Source organism: Schistocerca americana, chromosome 6 (assembly GCF_021461395.2).
Source record: "Schistocerca americana isolate TAMUIC-IGC-003095 chromosome 6, iqSchAmer2.1, whole genome shotgun sequence".
Classification (NCBI taxonomy): Eukaryota; Metazoa; Arthropoda; class Insecta; order Orthoptera; family Acrididae; genus Schistocerca; species Schistocerca americana.
The window spans coordinates 132,382,035-132,400,339 of record NC_060124.1 but is presented as its reverse complement, the minus strand read 5'-3'; the positions used below and the strand labels follow the sequence as shown (position 1 = coordinate 132,400,339).

The 18,305-nt window shown below is 45.7% G+C and overlaps 1 protein-coding gene and 1 non-coding gene across 6 annotated transcripts in view; both read left to right on the top strand.

The window, feature by feature from the left end:
• The window catches only part of LOC124619560 (RNA-binding protein fusilli), a 775,817-nt gene that overhangs the window by 25,686 nt on the left and 731,826 nt on the right, over positions 1-18,305 (top strand). The window lies entirely within an intron of this gene.
• Positions 12,908-12,979, top strand: Trnat-agu. The gene has a single exon. It is a non-coding gene; the product is annotated as a tRNA-Thr (tRNA).

Here is an 18,305-nt window from a genome sequence, read left to right as displayed (position 1 = left end):
TTGCGTCAAGAGTTTATAATTAGGATCTTCCTTCAGTTAGACTGTTGGGCGGGCTGCGAAATGTTTTCTAACCTGATTCGAGCTCGGTAACTTCTTTTTCGTGGTTATTTTCTTACCGACTGAGCCATCCAGGCATAACGGGTCGTGAAAATGTGCCTGGTTGCGTCAGTCGGTAAAAATGTTGTTCGCGAAAAGCTGTTTGTCTGAAGTCTCGAATCAGCGCTCTCTGCTGCAGAATGAAACATTCTTTTTGTTTCTTAATGTGATTATGACATGTGGGAGAGTAAGTTTTACAGAAAGTTTCTGTGTAGCGTATGGAACATTCGATTTCGTAAGTTCTCCTGACATTCAGCTCTCCTTGGTGTACAGTGTCAAAAGCAGAGTACCTGCACGAAGGCTCCAATTCCCATTTTGGACAGCGTAGTGGCCGATCTTGTCTACTCACCGACCGTGACCACAGCGCCTGAGTCGGAGGTGGATTGCCCGTGCTAACGGCCCAGCAAGACTGGCCCAGATTATATCCACAGTAAACGAGGGACGTGTCGATGAGAGCAATGCAGTGACGCAGCAAAAACTCGCAAGTACACTGCCGCTAGCGCGCACCAGCAACCAGCACCTCTTTGGAGAGCGCTAACAGTGTCATCAGATACTGCACTTCTCATTCAAAAGAGGAGTGTGCACTGTTGACACCAGAGAGCCTCTAGTTCTTTAAAAGATCGAACTCCCGTGTATAAAACACCTTCAGACTTTGGATTACTTTACAAATGAGTTAATATGCTCGATGTATGGCATTAAGCGTCTAAGCGAGAAAAAATTTAAAAAAGATCTGAAATTACGTTTAAAGTTTGTTGGAAGTCGCTAAGTACTCACATCATCAAACACTGTATAAGTATTTCCTGGGTAATTTGCGCTCTGTTTTCACCTAGAGCTAGTTTGCCGCGTATGTCGCTCATTATGACGTGATACCTCCTGAACTGTACACTGAGGTAACAGCGGAAATCAATGCAGGACGTACGACGAACGTATCCGTTAGTTCAGTGCGGCGATATTTGGCGTTAATGGGCTATGGCAGCAGACGACTGGCACGAGTGCCTTTCCTAACAGCACGACATCGCCTGTAGAGCCTCTCCTGACTCGTGACATATTTGTTGGACCCTAGGCCACTGAAAAACCGTGGCCTGGTCAGACGAATCCCGACTTCAGTTGGTAAGAGCTCATTGTGGGGCTTGACTGTGTAGCAGGCCCCACAAAACCAAGGACCAAAGTTGTCAACAGGACACTGTGCAAGCTGGTAGTGGCTCCATAATGGTAGGGGCTGTGTTTACATGGCATGAACTGGGCCCTTTGGTCCAATTGAACCGATCATTGGCCGGAAATGTTTATGTTCAGCTACTTGGAGAGCATTTGCAGCCATTTATGGACTTGATGTTCCCAAACAACGATGCATGATAGTGCGCCATGTCACTATCTACAGTTCTTTGCGATTGGTGTGAACAATATTCTGGACAATTCAAGCGAGTGATTTGGCCACCCAGGTTGTCTCACAGGAATCTTATCGAACGTTAGGGGCATAATCGAGAGGTCAGTTAGTGCACAAAATCCTGCACCAAAACACTCTCGCACTTATGGACGGCTGTAGAGGCATCATGGCTCAATATTTCTGCAGGAGACTCGCAACGATTTGTTGAGTCCATGCCATGACGCGTTGCAGTTCTACCCCATGCAAAAGGTGTCCAACACGATATCAGGAGGTTTACCCTTGACTTTTGTCACCTCGGTGTATGTTTCACAGTGGTATAGTTTTCAGATACATTCAGTGCCATACGTGAATACTGTCTGCAAAGTATGGTGCGAAAAAAATTAGTACTAGAGAAGTAATAAATTAAAAACGTCATGCCTGACGCTGTCTGTATAGCGAAAATCTGGTAAGCGATAAACATTTTCCTTTCTTCGTTTACTGTGGTGCGGACCGGGTGGAGGGGGGGGGGGGGGGGGGGTGGGGGGGTGGGGACGTAGTATATCAACAAGTAAAAGTTTCGTAAAGGTTTGAAATAAGTATGTTGGAAGTCGCTATGTGCTGTCGTTCTCAAATACTGGATGAATATTGCCCGAGTATTTGCGCGCCGTGTGTTACAAGCCTTAGGACAATACTCAGTTTCAAATGGTTCAAATGACTCTGAGCACTATGGGACTTAACAACTTAACATCTGAAGTCATCAGACCCGTAGAACTCAGAACTACTTAAACCTAACTAACCTAAGGATATCACACATCCATGCCCGAGGCAGGATTCGAACCTGCGACCCTAGCGGTCGCTCGGTTCAAGACTGAAGCGCCTAGAATCTCTCGGCCACAGTGGCCGGCAATACACAGTTTCTAATTTCAATACATGTATTACTGTGTTCAACGTGTAATGGAAGATTATACACCTTAATGAGTAGATGATGCGGTATTTTAATTTTTTTAATTCGGGCAATAATAATATGAAATATTGAAACTCATATTTTTTGCCCCCAGAAGCCAACCTGCAACTGGTACCGGTTTATCTTGCTCATATAGATTTGAAAACTATGTTCTGAGGCGTGATCGAACTCAGCACCTAAGATGCCGATAGAACCTGCGTGTGAGCTCTGATCGTGCCTACCAGTCTAGTCGATAGATAACTGGCTACGAATGGCCGAGGTCGGCGTTCGATTCACAGTTCAGTGCACCGTTTTTGAGCTTTGAGGAAGTTTCAGCTTCAGTAGCTGAAAAAGTGTTTAATGAAGCGCGTTTTTAGCTAATGTGAGCTGTAAGTAGGGGTCGAGACTGAATAATACCATATGAAGCAATATGGCGCAAGGCGTTGTGCGTCACGCAATAGCAAATGATCACGCTGCATGTTTCCATGCGACATCCTGCATCCTCTCGCTTAACTGAATCAACTGATGGATGCAATTCGCTACGTTCAGGATATTCATATACTTCACATAGACCGAGCGAGGTGGCTCGCATTAGGGAGAACGACGGTTCAATCCCGCGCCCGGCCACCCTGACTTACGTTTTCCGTGATTTCCCTAAATCGCTCCAGGCAAATGCCGGGATGGTTCCTTTGAAAGGGCACGGCCGACTTCCTTCCCCGTCCTTCCCTAATCCGATGAGACCGATGACCTCGCTGTTTGGTCTTTTCCCCCAAACAACCCAACTTCACATAGGTACCAACGATGCGATGTTTTGGGGTGATAATGTGGCATGTCAACAGATCCAGATCGCCAGTCAATGATTTTTAGAGTGAGATAGAACGGGAAGCAAAGATTATTTTCGCAACATGACTATTTTAACTGGAACAACGTACAGCTTTAATGGTATTGGACAATTCTGAAAAATGAAATTACAATAATATTACGCTTTACATCGTTTGAAATGATAATTGCTGGGCGACGTGTTAAACGTTAAGGCGAAGACAGCCGCCAGAGTTCTGCTCCTTCACTTTTCATAAACATCGGATAAGTTGCGCAGTCAGACATCTTGCTGCTATTATTATAACATTGCCTCCCTGTTTGTGCGAAAAATTTGGCTGTAAACAATAACAAGCGGTGCATCATTGCACTCTACACTGAGATGACAAAAATCATGGGATACTTGGGCGTAGTGCAGAAACTCTACATGACATGGACTCAACAAGTCGTTGGAAGGCTCCAGCTAAAACATTGAGCCATGCTGCCTCTATAGCCGTCTGTAACTGCGAAATGGTTGTGGTGCAGAATTTTGTGCAAGAACTGACGTCTCGATTATATCATCCCATAACTGTTCATGGGATTCATGTCGGGCGATCTGGGTGGCCAAATTATTTCCTCGAACTGTCCAAAATGTTCTTCAAACACTTGCGAACAATTGTGGCTCGGTAACATGACATCGTTGTTTGGGAACATGAAGACCTTGAGTGGCTGCAAATGGTCTCCAAGTAGCCGAACATAACTACTTCAAGCAGTGATCGATTGAGTTGGACCAGGGGACACAGTCCATTCCATGTAAACACAGCCCACGCCATTATGGAGCCACCACCAGCTTGCCTCGTTGACAACTTGGGTCGATGGCTTCGTGGGGTCTGCGATACACTCGAAACCTACCGTCAGCTTTTACCAGCTGAAACAGGGACTCCTCTAACTAGGCCACAGTTTTCCAGTCGTCTAGGGTGCAACAGATACGGTCGTCTGCTGCCGTAGCCCATTAACGCCAAATTTCGCCCTAATGTGCTAACGGATACGTTCGTCGTACGTCCCACATTGATTTCTACCGTTATTTCACGCAGTGTTGCCGCTTGTCTGTTAGCAGTGACAACTCTACACAAACGCTGCCGCTTTCGGTCGTTAAGTCAAGATCGCCGGCCACTACGTTGTCCGTATCGAAATGTAATGCCTGAAATTTGTTGTTTTCGGCGCGATCTTGGCGCTGTGGATATCGGAATACTGAATTCCCTGACGATTTCCGAAATGATGTGTACCACGCGTCTAGCTTCAACTACCGTTCTATGCTCGAAGTATGTTGATTCCCATCGTGCGGCCATGATCACGTCGGAAACCTTTTCACAGGAATCACCTGAGTGCAAATGACTGCCCCACTGCCCTTTTTATATTTTGTGTGCGCAATACTACTGTAATATGTATATGTTCTTATCGCTTTGAAAGCTCTACTGTTCCAAACAGTTGAAAACCATGACTTTAACACTACACAGAAAGTATACTTTTAGAATACGTACTCTTTATCTTCACCGCGCCTTGTATAAAATATTAGTGGTGTTCACGTTCTGTGAAGCACTTTGTACACAACATAACCCAGTAATTAAATGCAACAACAAGTTTACTGTTACCAGTCACCGTTTTATTTTTATTTTTTCCGCGACGCGTTTCGAAGGTTTAGACCTCCATCATCGGGTGGATTTACATTAGTTAGTATTACATATGTGTGCGTGTTGTGTTACGATTTTGGAGGAACCTGTGACCACTGGAGGCAGTGCCACAGGTTCCTCCAAAATCGTAACACAACACACACACATATGTAATACTAACTAATGTAAATCCACCCGATGATGGAGGTTTAAACCTTCGAAACGCGTCATGGAAAAAATGAAAAAATAAAAATAAAACGGTGACTGGTAACAGTAAACTTGTTTCATTTAATGTCAGTAACAGTCACGGTAAAGCCTAACCTAAAAATGTTCGCATTTAAAGATAACCCAGTAACTCAGGTCGAGCGAGGTGGCACATTGGTAAAGGCACTTCTTTCGTAATCGAATGGACTAGCGCTCCAGTCACCGCCGGTCATCCTGATATACAGTGCCTGATAGAAAGCTGAAGCACCCAGAAGATGTGATCGGATCTCAGTAGTGTAACTTCGTACACATACACAGCCTTGGTGGATATGTGTATGACTACACTTGCAATTCTCTGTGTTAGGAAGAACGGCCGCCAGAGTGCATTAGTGTTGTTCGTGTTTAGTGTTGTACCCAGGCCTTGTAGGTATATAAGAGGCGTGAACAGCGTCAGGTGTTGAGCGATCACTGTGAAGGGCAGCACAAAGATGCGTCGTACTCGAGTGAGACAGTGCTATCTGCGCCTTAAAGAGTTTGAAAGGGGCTTTATTGTGGGCGTCCATCTGGGCGGGTGGGCTGTTCGTGCAATATCCCTATTTGTGGTGCATCCGGATGTAACAGTGGCCTGATGTTGGTGTGGTTGGGAATGTGTGAGAGGGATACTCGACGTCAAGATTGCAGTCGACCATATCTGATGATGATGTGCACCAAGTATATCGTGACTCCTTTACACCTGCGCCTGCTATCCAAGTAATGGACTCTAGCACCATCGGTCTCTGGAGTGGGGAATCACCATCCTGTGGGTAGGCTCCCGTTAACACCACAACACAAACGGCAACTTGTTGCCGTGATCAGGAAGCATTGGGTGCTGATGAATGACGGCACATTGTGTTCAACCGACCTGGAAACAGGCCTCATACTTCCTGGAAAGAGGTTCCATTCTTCCAGTGTTTTGGAGAGGCACAGCTTGTTACTCCTGGCACCATAGTGTGGGGAGCCATAGGGTATGACTTCACGGCACGGCTGGTAGTGATTGAGGAAACTCTGACCGCGGAACGATACGTCACGTATACCTTGCATCCCCATGTGTTACCTCTCATGCGAAAGTATGGTGGTGGCATTTTTCAGTAGGAAGATACTTGTCCACGTATGGTACTTGTGTCTGTGAGCTGCGCGCTTGATGTTGTGGTAGTCTAGTTGCCAGCAAGATCTCCAGATCTCTCTCCAGTATAATATGTGTGGGACCAGCTGGGAGGTCTATTCTGTTCCAGGAAATCAAGGATCACTTACAATAGTTGTGGGCCAGCTTGCATCAGGAGATGATACAACGGCTTTATGATACCCTTCCTAACCGAATCATAGCATACATCCAAACCAGGGGGAGGAGGGGGGGAGGGAATAAAACGTCACACTGTTAAGTGGGCTCATACTACCAAGTTCTTTGTAAATTTGACTGCATTTTCTAATCACCATGAAGTTTCATTTCGTTTCCTCGTTCCCTTCTGGATGGTACACGTTTTTTGTCAGGCAGTGCAAATTATCTGGAAATCCATTAATCATGCTGGTAAGAAGCTAGCTTATTGATTTTCTAGACTCATTAGAAATAGTTGTATACAATCAAAAGCTCAAAATACTCTCTCTCCCTCCTCCTCTCCCACAGGTATTGCCGGTGACGATTGGTTAAACATTCCATCCTTTATTTGCATTTTTATCTGAGGGTGCTGTTAAGTCAAGCTCAACCCCTCTCCTTGCAATTCCTATTATAAGTCAAAGGTATGAAAGTATCCATAATTGGATCCGTTCCCTTAAAGCAGACCCTTAGTCTTCCAGCTGTACGTTCCTCTGAATTCCACCAAGATCAGGGTAACTATCATTTTAGATCTCTATCACTTTTCAGCGAAGCGCGCGCGTCACCTCCTTCACTAATTGTTTCACAGACTGCCATTTACTGGGTTTCTAATAAAAAAAAAACGTTTTCTGAGCATACCAGTTTTTGTAAGTGTTCCTGAATAATGAAAGATAGGTCTTTCAACCACTGCGTAACCTTTAACGGCAATTTTGAAGCTTGTTTTTATTATATTTGTACATATTATAAAAATGGATGTGTGTATGTTCCACAACGCCTCCTAAATCACTGTACCGATTTCAAGCAAACTTGGTACACGTAACCCTTATTGTCAGGTAATAATCGTTGTGGAGGTAAGAACCACTTGCCTATCACAGTTCAGGAGATATGACGACATAAACAGTGAGATGCGTGAATAACTGCCGCATCAAGTATGACGTTTAAATTTATAACTTCTTTGCTTCTAATTTTATGCTCAACATATTTCGCAGACAGTATCCACATATGCCACTGAATCTACGTGCACGAATATGTCATTGTACGACACGTAGTTAAAGAGATATGACGTCATAAATACTGAGATGCGTGAAAAAATGTCGCATTATGCATGAAATTTTAATACACCTGTACTTTACTACTAAGACACTCCTACAATGGAGTCAACGTAAGGAACACCCTAACACATGACAACGCTTTTGACAGCTTTCAACTGAGACGCGGTAAACGGCTGTAGGCGAAAACAATTGCGACGCTGAAATTTCCTGACAGATTAAAACTGTGTGCCGGACCGAGACTCGAACTCGGGGCCTTTGCCTTTCGCGGCCACGTGCTCTGCCAATGAGCTACCCAAGTACGACTACCGACCAATCCTCACAGCTTTACTTCCGCCAGTACATCGTCTCCTTCCTTCCAGTGGTAGAGCACTTGCCTGCGAAAGGCAAAGTTCCCGAGTTCGAGTCTCGGTCCGGCACACAGTTTTAATCTGCCAGGAAGTTTCTTTTCAGCGCACACTCCGCTGCAGAGTGAAAATCTCATTCTAATAGCGACGTTGTAGACACGCGAAGCAGCTGCGCCCAGCGTACAGAAACTCTCCGGGATCTTTGTACGACTGTTTCATTATTTCAAAGGTTCTTTCGCGAATTCGTAGAAATGAAAATTTTTCGATATTATACAAACGCAGTTCATTTTTTTTCTTATTTCTAATAGAAAATTGGCAAAATTAATACCCGGACACTGCCGGATTTGTCAGCTAGTAACTTTTGTTCTGATGTGTGGTTAAAAATTTATTGATGAACTATAGATACGCAAACTGGACCGCTCTGAATCGTCCAGACCTATTTCTCATACTCAAAGTGCCCTTTTTTCCCATTCTTATTCTTTCTAATCTGTTGCAAGCACTGTTGCACGCTGTTGAGTTTCAAGAAGGATAGTAAACAATGTAACGTACGAAAAAGACGGTTCTGAAATTGTGTAGGCTAACATTAAGTGTGGGACACATGAGGAAGTAGCAAAAACAAATAGCAATACGACTACAGTCAGCTAGTAACGTCCTGAAGATACTGAAGAACTACAAAACTGAGTCAGTGATGTGTGGCCGTATCGCCTCACCCAGCAAATCAAAAAATGCATCCCTACCGGTTTTTTCAGACAGCAAAGGAATTTTATTCGTAGATTTTATGAACGTGAAAGAACAGTTCAAAAATGCAATGTAAGATAGTAAGGAAGCTGAGATGAGCCATTCGAAGCAGACGATGCATCTCACAACTATCGGTATCGTATTTTTTACATGAAAATTTGAGGACACAAGCACTTCTGAGCATCTGTTCTGTATATAGCCCAGGCTTGACTTCCAAAGCTCTCTGACTCCGGCGAAAAACTTCAAGACGCTGTCCGAAGCGGCAGCACTCTCAGGCGGCAGTTTTGTGCAGAAGGAATTTTTCAAGTCGTTAAGAGATATTATAAATGGTTGGATGTGCATCTCTACTCCGCAAGCCACAAACAGTGTGTGTTGTGGCGGAGGGTACTTTGTATACCATTGTCATTTTGCCCGTTTTCCTGCTTCAGCCGCGACAGTGCGGTGGAAGAATGTTTTTGGTAAACCTCCGTGTGAGCTCGAATCTCTCTAATTACATGTTCATGGTCTCTCCACGAGATATACATGAGAGGAAGCAGTATATTGGTTCACTCTTCTAAGAATGTATACTCTCGGAAGTTTAACAGTAGACCATACCCTGATGTCCAATTCTTTCTCCCAAAGTCTGCCACTGAAGCTTTATCAGCATTTTCGTGACGCTTAGACAATTATGAAGCTAACGTGTGAAAAAACGCGCTGCTTTTCTTTATGCCTTCTCTGTTTCCTCTGCCAATCCTATATGGCAAGAGTCTCAATTAAGATACAGTCGAACGAGGCATTTCTAAGCCAGCTCCTTCGTAGGGATTCCTGTGCATTCTTCCAGTAAATCTCAGTCTGACATCTGCCTTAGGTTTATGTGTTCATTCCACTTTAAATGGAAATGGCTCTGACCACTATGGGACTTACCATCTGACACGCCCGGGTTCCCGGGTTCGATTTCCGGCGGGGTCAGGGATTTTCTCTGCCTCGTGATGACTGGGTGTTGTGTGATGACCTTAGGTTAGTTAGGTTTAAGTAGTTCTAAGTTCTAGGGGACTGATGACCACAGATGTTAAGTCCCATAGTGCTGAGAGCCACTTACCATCTGAGGTCATCAGTCCCCTAGAACGTAGAACTACTTAAACATAACTAAACTAAGGACATCAAACACATCCATGCCCGAGGCAGGATTCGAATCTGCGACCATAGCAGTCGTGCTGTTCCGGACTGAAGCGCCTAGAACCGCTCGGTCACCGCGGCCGACCTATATCGCTCCGTACGCAAACCACGAAATATTTACTGGATGTATGAAATCGTCTAATCGTACATTAACGGATGTTTCTGCTTATTATATGCGATAGATTACATTTATTTGTGTTGAGGGTCAGCTGCCACTCCCTGTACCAAACATCGATCCTGTCCAGGTCTTGCTGCATTTTACTACAATTTTTTAGCGTTGTGAATTCTCTGTATACAATAGCATCATTCACCAAAAAGTTTATGGAACTTCCGACGTAATCCACTTGGTCATTTACATACACTCAATGAAAAAAAAGGCAAAAAAAAAAGAAAGCAACGCACTATGAAGGAATTATCCGAATGGGACGGAAATTGGTGGTTGTGATGTACTAGTACAAGTACCTACAAACAAATAATTACAATTTCGGAACAAAATGGATGATTTAGTGAAGAGAAAGCGCTTCACTATTTGAGCAAGTCAGTAACGGGTGGTCCACCTCTGGCCGTTATGCAAGCAGTTATTCGGTTTGGCGCTGATTGATAGAGTTGTTAGGTGGACTCCTGAGGGATGTCGCGGCACTTACCGTCCAGTTGGCACGTTAGTTTGTTAACATTTAGAGCTGGTTGGAAAGCGCTGCCCATAATGTTCCAAACGTTCTCAACTGGGGATAGATGCGGCGGCCTTGCTGGCCATAGTAGCGTTTGGCAAGCGCGAAGACAAGCAGTAGAAACTAGCGCTGTGTGTGGGCGGGCATCATCTTGCTGAAATGTAAGCCGAAGGCGACTTTCAATGTAGGGCAACAAAACGGGGCGTAGAATATAGCCGCCGTGCTGTAAGGGTGCCACAGATGACAACCAAAGCTGTCCCGCTATGAAAAGAAATGACATCCCAGAGCATCACACGTGGTTGTTCGAGCCGTATGGCTAGCAGCAGCCAGGTTGTTATCCCGCTGCTGTTCCGAGCGTCTCCAGACACTTCTTCGCTGGTCACTTGGGCTCAGTTCGAAGCGGGACTCATAACTGAAGACAGTTCTATCCCAGTCACTAAGATTCCAGTCCCCGATGTCTAAGAGTGTATACTGCGTAAAATAATTGTCTAATAACACTCCCTTGGGGTATTGTATTGTATGTTAACCGGGGACCTAGAAACGACGGAGAGGCTCCGTCCCCGCCGCAGCCGCAGTCGTCCACAACCACAGGACGACTACCGCAGTCCACTTCACCCCTCTGCCGCCCCACACCGAACCCAGGGTTATTGTGCGGTTCGGTCCCCGGTGGACCTCCCAGGGAACGTCTCACACCAGACGAGTCTAGCCCCTACGTTTGCGTGGTAGAGTAATGGTGGTGTACGCGTAGTGGAGAACTTGTTTGCGCAGCAATCGCCGACATAGTGTAACTGCGGCGGAATAAGGGGAACCAGCCCGCATTCGCCGAGGCAGATGGAAAACCGCCTAAAACCATCCACAGACTGGCCGGCTCACCGGACCTCGACACAAATCCGCCGGGCGGATTCGTGCCGGGGACCAGGCGCTCCTTCCCGCCCGGAAAGCCGTGCGTTAGACCACTGGACTAACCGGGCGGGCTCTCCCTTGGGGTACTCCCGAAGTTACTTTTATGTCTGAAGATTCCTGTCCTGTGAGAATGACGTGCTGTACTCTGTTTGCAAGAAACTTTTCGGTCACGCAGCTAGTCTGATATTCCTTACGCTCGTATTTTGTTCATCAGCGGCAACTTGGAAATGTGTCGAACGCCTTCCGCAAGTCAAGAGATACGTCATCAATCTGGGCGCCTATATTAATTCCTTCTGTGTCTTGTGAACGAACAATGCGAGCTGCGTTTCATTTTGTGATCCCATGGTGACTCCTACGGAGCAGATTTTCGGCTTCAGAAGGATCATAATACGCGAGTATGAAAACTGCTCCAGCATTATACAGTAGACCGACGTCAGAGATAAAGGCGTATGGTTTTGTGGGTCGGTTGGACGAACCTTCTTGAAAATCAGAACGACCTGCGCTGTTTTCAAACCGTTAAGATCACTCCTCCCGCGAGCTACAGACACTGATGCAAGAAGAAGTACAAGTTCTTTTGCATACTCTGTGTAGAATCTAAGTGGTATCCTGTCTTTCCTATGACGAGTGATTTCAGTTGCTTTTCTGTCTCTTGGTCACTTATTTCGGTACCTGTCAATTTGACTACCGTATAACGATTCAAAGGAAGAACTACAATGCGATCTTCGTCAGTAAAACCGTTTTGGAAAAATACCTTTATATTTCGGCTTCTCTGTGTCGTCCTGCATTTCGATGCCATTACGGTCACAAAATGTCTGAACAGATAGGTTCAGTCCATTTACTGATTTAACATAAGAGAGAACTTCTTAGGATTTTGTGTCAAGTCTGCAGACAGGATATTACTTTGTAGTTGGTTGAAAACGTCGCTCTTGGCTCTCGTTACACTAATTTTCGCATCGTTAGGTGTTACGGCTACGTTTAAATTTGCAGCAAAGCTCCGTTTGCTTTCGTAGCAGCTTTCTAACGCGTGGGTGTTTCCCATTGCTCAAAACATTAGTTGGCACCTGTCTGTCTGAGGTGTATTTTACAATGCTCTTGAACTTTTTCTGTTGGTAATCAACGGTGTCAGTGCTGGAGAAGAGAATTTTTTTGCACAACTACACAGACTACCCTAGCACGCCGCCCCTCCCCCTGAATCCAAATTCCCGTTCATGCCTCAGCCCACTTAGTATTTCCTACTAAACTAAAACAGCATTGCAAAGGCTATCCAACTGTATTGGAATAGCACCTCACCATCGAATGAAATAAAGGATCCTACCTGAAATCCTGGCGTAGGATGAACCATACTGTATGAAACCATACTGTTCCAGAGACCCTTTCAAGTCTCAGACATCTGTGATGTATATATTTAGAATGAGGCGACGAATGAAAATTTGTTCCAAGACTGGGATTCAAACTCGGGTCTCTTGCTCACTAGGCAGGTGCACTAACCACTATTCCAAGCCGGCACAGAGACTTTGCATAACTGTATGGTCCACCCTAAAACGCGTCACACCTCAGTCGTGAATGGGAATTAGGTTTGAGGAGGGAGGCATGGTAGGGTAGGCTGTGCAGTTATGCAAAAGCACTGTGCCAGGGTGGCGTAGTGGTTAGCGCATCTGCCTAGTGAGCACAAGACTTGGGTTCGAACCTCAGCCTTGGTATAAATTTTCATTCGTCATTTCAATCTGCATATATACAACACAGATGTTTGAGACTTGAAAAGGTCTCTGGAGCCATACAGTTTCATTTTAATCTGAAATACGTTTCTTCACGCTCTTGCTATCCAGAAATATCTTCATATCTTTCTTTATATTTTTATTTACAGCCGTATTGAGTGATGTCGTAACGGTCTTATGATCATTGATTCCCTATTCTACACTGAGTCGAAACGTTAGGGCCTGTTGGTGACCAGGGGATGTAATATGTTATGGACCTCATGTCCTCAGACAAAGATGGGATTTTTGTGGATAACAATGTCCCATGGCACCCGGCCACAATTGTTCACGATTGATTTGAAGAACATTATGAACAATTCGAGCGCATGATTTGGCTACCCAGACCGCCTGACGTGAATCCCATCGAAAATTTATGGAAGATAACCGAGAGGTCAGTTCGTGCACAGAATCCTGCACCGGCAACACTTTCGCAATTATGGACGGCTATAGAGGCAGCATGTGTCAATAATTCTGGAGGAGGAGGAGGAGATTAGTGTTTAACGTCCCGTCGACAACGAGGTCATTAGAGACGGAGCACAAGCTCAGATTCGGGAGAGATGGGGGAAGGAAGTCGGCCGTGCACTTTCAATGGAACCATCCCGGCATTTGCCAGAAACGATTTAAGGAAATCACGGGAAACCTAAAACAGAATGGCCGGAGACGGGTTTGAACTGTCGTCCTCCCGAATGCGAGTCCAATGTGCTAACCACTGCGCCACCTCGCTCGGTTCAGTAATTCTGCAGGTAACTTCTAACGACTTGTTAAGTCCATACCACGTCGATTTATTGCATTATGCCGGGTAAAGGGAGGTCCGACACGATATTAGGAAGTATCCCATGACTTTTATCACGTCAGTGTAGTTTTGATATGTTTGTTAATACGTTGACCTAATGAAAGTTATTTTCCAGATAGCAAGAACCGGAAGGACGTGCATATTGTTGATTGGAGGTTGCTGGTACGCAGAGCCGTTTGGTTACGCGGCGTAGTGCAGCTACACTAGCTGAGTGTGTACGTAGAGTGTAGCGTAGCCGCGCCGCGGCCCGCCGCTGTCGTCGCCGTGGCCACTGACCCGCACCGGTCCAACCCGTTTGCACGGGTCCGGCTCCAGCGCCGCTCCAGCCACAGCCAGCTCCAGTCCGCCTGGGCTGGACCAGTTCGCCCCGCCGAACAGCTCGGCCCCGTCCCGAGTTCCGCGACGACGCCCTTATTAATGACCGAACCGCCGCCATTGTGTGCAATTTTCTTCGGTCCCCGCGATGCTTTATGCATGTTATGCTGGACCTGCTGCATGAAACCTGCCGACTGCCGGCTTAGGGGCAAGGTGTGTGGCTTTCGAATCTCAACGTGAACCTAGAGTTTGCACCAGTACTATCATTAACACCAGCAAGCAGTCGCAATAGATCGCACACGTAAGGAACTCGGAGACACGGCACTCTTGCAGCATATAATCACAGGCTCTGAAGCACTAGGAGAGATTGTAACGTGTGTCTGCCACTCATCGTTACGAAATATAACCAAACGAGATGGGGTCAGCCCTTTCTGTTACCTTCAGATACGTCAGATTAACTGCTGAGTTGATTGTCATTCAGCAAGCGTTTTTCTATACCGTCTACAACTACATCTACATCTACATACACACCTCGAAGCCACCGTGCAGTGCGTGGCGGGGTGTACTCTGTACCGCTACTAGTTGTTTCCTTTCCTGTTCCACTCGTAGGTACAGCGAGAAAAAGATGGCCGTCTATATGCCTCCGTATGAGCCCTAATTTCTCGTATCTTATCTTCTTGGTCGTTACGCGAAATATATGTTGGCGGCAGTAGGATCGTTCTGCAGTCAGATTCAAACACCGGTTCTCTAAATTTTCTCAGTAGTGCTCCTCGAAAAGTACGTCGCCTTCCCTCCAGGGATTCCCGTTTGAGTTCCCAAAGCATCAGCGTTTGAACCTACCGGTAACAAATGTAGCAGCGCGCTTATGAATTGATTCGACGTCTTTAATCCAGCCAGGTAGTGATCCCAGACACTCGAACGGTACTCGAGAATGGGTCACAGTAGTGTTCTACACGCGGTCTCGTTTAATGATAAACCATACTTTCCTAAAATTCTCTCAATTAACCAAACTCGACCATTCGCCTTCCCTACGACAATCCTCACATGCTCTTTCCATTTCGTACCGCTTTCCTGCGTTACGCCCAGATATTTAAACGACGTCACTGTGGCAAGCAGGACGTTACTGATGCCGTATCTGAACATTACAGGTTGTTTTTTCCTACTCGTCTGCATTAACTTAAATTTTTCTACATTTAGAGTTAGCTACCATTCGTCACACCAACTAGAAATTTTGTCTAGGTCATTTTGTATTTTCCCACAGTCACTCAACTTCGACGCCTGACCGTACACCATAGTATCATCAGCAAACAACTGCAGATTTCTGTCCACTCCATCCGCCAAATTATTTATGTATATAGAGAACAACAGCCTGGGGCACTCCTCACGATACCCTTGTTTGTGATGAATACTCGCCGTCGAGGACAACATACTAGGTTCTATTACGTAAGAAGGCTTTGATCCACTCTCACGTCTGGGAACCTATTCGGTATGCTTATATCTTCGTTAACAATCTGCAGTGGAGTATCATCTCGAATTCTTTTCGGAAATCTAGAAATATGGAATCTGCCGTCGATTTAAAAGTCAACAAAGTCCTCAAATACTCACATGTACTGCCTCGATGAGTGACCTACAGGTCCTTACGAGCGTAGCGGAAGACAAAATTGTAGATCAGTTTACTGAGAAATGTGAACAGAGCAAAGTAAACTGCATCAACTGATTCACTTACATGTGGTATAAGTGACAGTGATACCATTGATCAACTGGCGAAGGAGGTATAGCACTTACTTTCAACCGAAATACCCCTGACATAAAACGATTTTTTTATAGCACACTCGACAAAACAAATATGAAATGGACTAGTTTAGTGGTCTTGGACTGTAACATCAAAGGCATACGGTATTGTGCGATGCAGCAACAGATACCACGCCATTCTTTATTTCTCGATTGTGTCCTCACTAGAAAAGTTATTATTACTATTAATAGACCAAGAATAGGTCAGGTGAGCACCCGTAGTATGAGACATCATCTCCAAACTGTTACTCTTGTGCCGGCCGCTGTGACCAAGCGGTTCTAGGCGCTTCAGTCTGGAACCGCGCGACCGCTACGGTCGCAGGTTCGAATCCTGCCTCGGGCATGGATGTGTGTGATGTCCTTAGGTTAGGTTTAAGTAGTTCTAAGTCTAGGGGACTGATGACCTCAGAGTGCTCAGAGCCATTTGAACCATTTTTTGTTACTCTTGTTCATTGAAGAGGCTGTTGAACACACACTATGTGATAAAAGCATTCAGACACTTACTAGTGGACCTTAATATGGGGTTAGTCCATCTTCCGCCTTTGTGACTGCTTGAACTCTTCTTGGGACACTTCCAGTCACTATTTATCGATAATTTGGATGCATGAAAAAGAAATACTGATAATGCTAACAGTACTACAGCACTATTTACGTATGCGTGTGTAAGCTGGTGTGCAAAACTTAAAGACGAAAGTGAGTTTCGCGTGATATGTCATTGCCAAGTAACATAGCTCGATGAAACTACTAGCATAAGCAGAAAGAACTGCTACAGTAGATTACAAAAGGTAACTAAAAGAAATGCGCAATGCGGCGAACAGAAATGAACTTTTATTCAAATCCAATAGTTACACTGAAGTCACCGCGATATATTATGTTCTCCTGTACATTAAAAAAGGTGGGACATACTTCTTAATAGGGTGTGTTGTTCAAATGTGTGTGAATTCCTAAGGGGCCAAACTGCTGAGGTCATCGGTCCCTAGACTTGCACACTACTTAATCTAACGTAAACTAACTTATGCTAAGAACAACACACACACACACACACACACACACACACACACGCCCGAGGGAGGACTCGGACGTCCGGCGGGAGACGCCGCGCAATCCGTGACATGGCGCCCTAGACGCGCGGCCACTCCGCGTTGCATACTCTCCAACGTGGTCCTGTACTGTCCGCAAGGTTGCTAAGATGTTCTTTTGGTAGGGTTTTCCATTCCCCCACCAGCGCGGTTGACAAAGGCTGGCGGTCGTTGGTGCGTGTGAATGTGCTGCAGTACCTCTCTCAGCACGCAGTACACACGTACTCGACGGTTTTTAAGTCGGTTAGCGGGCAGACCGGTCTGTTCTCCAAATATACTCTCGCTCGTATAGCTCCTCTACCTGCGATCGTGTTCGACGATGTTCCTGGATGTGTTACGTGTACCCGCCCTTCGCCATATAAAGATGTGTCAGAATCACTATTTTGACTGAATCTGCACTCATTCGAGAAGAGCACGTCTCCCCACTCCTTGTTGGTGCAGTCCCTGTGCTCTGGCCACCATCGTAAACGGTTCCACCGATGTACGGGTATCAACGGAACACCACATACTGATCGGTGGGCAAAGAGATCACCCCCATGCAGTCGCTGTGCCACTGTGGAGCGCGAGTCTGGGACTCTTGCAGTCCTGTTAAATGTGGTTGCATTTTAACGCGCTGTTTGACGTTGGTCCCTTCCTGCCTGTAACGGTCGTGCTCGACCATCTCCTGTCCTTCCGGCAGCAGTGCCTTTGGTTCGGAACGATCCCCATGCATGTGTAACAATCCTGGACCAGTAACAAACTCCTGGGTACGCTTTTTACACTTTGTCCTTCTTCGAGTTTCCCTTGTTTCTTTCCTGTGTGAAGTCATCCGTATGTTGTGCCCGGGCCGTGCTCTAATGAAAAACACCACCACCGTAACTGCTCGTTTGTTGATGCACGCTACCTTTTCCCGTTCCTTCAACTGTTTCCTGTTGACCTGACGCAGTCTGACGTCCAACTTTCTGTGCACGACTGGGAGACCTCTGGCAACATGCTCCCGCACTTTCATTCATTTTCACTGAGTTCTTAGTATGTCATGTTGTTTCATCTGTCTCGTCCTTAAGTTTTGAGCTTACGCGGGCGTAAGTGCGTGCGACACATACACACACACACACACACACACACACACACACACACACACACAGAGAGAGAGAGAGAGAGAGAGAGAGAGAGAGATTTGTGACATTTTTAAACAGATCAAATCACTCTGTTAATTACCACTCCTCCACTCTAATGTGGTGACAGTAGTTAAGACACTGAACGCGATGTTAGGAGCAGTGGTTATAAAATCTCCGAACATGCTAATTTAGGATTC